Consider the following 2,500-nt stretch of genomic DNA (forward strand, 5'->3'; position numbering starts at 1 on the left):
CCAAAACGCACATGCAAAGAGTCGAACAGGCGCCCAAGCGCACATGCGAACAATCGTACAGGCGCCCGGGCGAAAAGGCGCCAAGACGCCCAGGCGAAAAGGCACCAGGGCGCACAGGCGCCAGGACGCCCAGGCGAAAAGGCGCCAGGGCGCCCAGGCGGAAAAGACGCGCCCAGGCGGAAAAGAGGCGCCCAGGCGAAAAGGCGCCAGGGCGCCCAGGCGGAAAAGAGGCGCCCAGGCGGAAACGAGGCGCCCAGGCGAAAAAGAGGCGCCCAGGCGAAAAAGAGGCGCCCAGGCGGAAAGGCGCCAGGGCGCCCAGGCGGAAAAGAGGCGCCCTGGCGTAGGCGCCCAGGCGCCAAAAGAGGCGCCAGGCGAAAAGGCGCCAGGGCGCCCAGGCGGAAAAGAGGCGCCCAGGCGGAATGGCGCCAGGGCGCCCAGGCGGAAAAGAGGCGCCCAGGCGAAAAAGAGGCGCCCAGGCGGAAAAGAGGCGCCCTGGCGTAGGCGCCCAGGCGCCAAAAGAGGCGCCAGGCGAAAAGGCGCCAGGGCGCCCAGGCGGAAAAGAGGCGCCCAGGCGGAATGGCGCCAGGGCGCCCAGGCGGAAAAGAGGCGCCCAGGCGAAAAAGAGGCGCCCAGGCGGAAAGGCACCAGGGCGCCCAGGCGGAAAAGAGGCGCCCTGGCGTAGGCGCCCATGCGCCAAAAGAGGCACCCAGGCGAAAAGGCGCCAGGGCGCCCAGGCGGAAAAGAGGCGCCCAGGCGGAATGGCGCCAGGGCACCCAGGCGGAAAAGAGGCGCCCAGGCGGAAAAGAGGCGCCCTGGCGTAGGCGCCCAGGCGCCAAAAGAGGCGCCAGGCGAAAAGGCGCCAGGGCGCCCAGGCGGAAAAGAGGCGCCCAGGCGAAAAAGAGGCGCCCTGGCGGAAAAGAGGCGCCCTGGCGTAGGCGCCCAGGCGCCAAAAGAGGCACCCAGGCGAAAAGGCGCCAGGGCGCCCAGGCGGAAAAGAGGCGCCCAGGCGGAATGGCGCCAGGGCACCCAGGCGGAAAAGAGGCGCCCAGGCGAAAAAGAGGCGCCCAGGCGGAAAAGAGGCGCCCTGGCGTAGGCGCCCAGGCGCCAAAAGAGGCGCCCAGGCGAAAAGGCGCCAGGGCGCCCAGGCGAAGAGGCGCCAGGGCGCCCAGGTGGGAAAGAGGCGCCCAGGCGAAAAGGCGCCAGGGCGCCCAGGCAGAAAAGAGGCGCCCAGGCGAAAAAGAGGCGCCCAGGCAGAAAGGCGCCATGGCGCCCAGGCGGAAAAGAGGCGCCCTGGCCAGGCGGAAAAGAGGCGCCCAGGCGGAAAAGAGGTGCCCAGGCGAAAAAGAGTCGCCCAGGCCGAAAGGCGCCATGGCGCCCAGGCGGAAAAGAGGCGCCCACGCGAAAAGGCGCCAGGGCGCCAAGGCGGAAAACAGGCGCCCAGGCGGAAAGGTGCCAGGGCGCCCAGGCGGAAAAGAGGCGCCCAGGCGCGTGGGGGGCAAGGCGCCAGGCGCCAGGCACGCGCGGAGGCAAGGCGCAAGGCGCCACGCGCGCGCGCGCGTGGGGGGCGAGGCGCCAGGCGCCAGGCGCCGGGCGCGCGTGGGGGGCAAGGCGCCAGGCGCCGGGCGCGCGCGTGGGGGGCGAGGCGCCAGGCGCCAGGCGCCGGGCGCGCGTGGGGGGCAAGGCGCCAGGCGCCGGGCGCGCGCGCGTGGGGCGCCAGGCGCCTGGCGGGCGGGCGCCCCCAGGAAGGGGTGCTGGCGCGCGATGGGGTTGCGCCCGTACGGACCGTGTGACAGTACAGACACTTTGGCGAAACCTCCTGCCCGAAGCGATTTTAGGCGTTCGGCTAGGTAGGTGACCCGGTTTTCTTCGCGTTTCTCGGCCGCTAGCCCCTTTTTTCGCGTTTTCGTGCGCGCGCCCCTCTTGACCTCGCACGCGCGCCGCGCGTCGCGTCCTTGTCCTTGTCCGCGTCCGCGTTCGCGCGTGTCGGCGATCACGGGCCCCGTGCATGGCTCGTCTCTGTGGACCATCGCCCCGCTCTTGTCCCTCTTTCGTGTTTGTGTGGCGCCCCGCCCCGTGCACCATTGCCGGCTGGCAGCAAGGTGCCTAGCCCCCCTTGCCGCCAGGCCTGTCCACCCCAAGGTGCTAAAGCCGCCAGGCACCCGTGCCGCCGAACCGTGCGTCCGTAAGCCGCTGCACGTGCGGCGGCCGGCCATGCCCGTGCTATTGACCCTGTGTGACAGTACAGACACTTTGGCGAAACCTCCTGGCCGACGGGGTTTTTGCGCCCACCTAGGTAGGGCGACCCCTTTTTTTTCGTGTCGCCTGTCCGTGTGTCCCTTTTTCGCCTTTTTCGGGTTCGTGTTTTCGTGTGCCGCCAAAAGCAAGCCCTGCGCTCGTCCCGTCCCGCTTGACCCGTGCATCCGCCGGTGCTGGCCTGCAAAATGCCTGTGAGCGACGCACGTGACCAGCAGCCCAGGCGAGTGTGCACGGGTGGCAGGCG

This window comes from Aristolochia californica, unplaced genomic scaffold, assembly GCF_029961685.1.
Source record: "Aristolochia californica isolate CCGP_79_NKW_82.1479 unplaced genomic scaffold, dmAriCali1.0.hap1 SCAF_73, whole genome shotgun sequence".
Classification (NCBI taxonomy): Eukaryota; Viridiplantae; Streptophyta; class Magnoliopsida; order Piperales; family Aristolochiaceae; genus Aristolochia; species Aristolochia californica.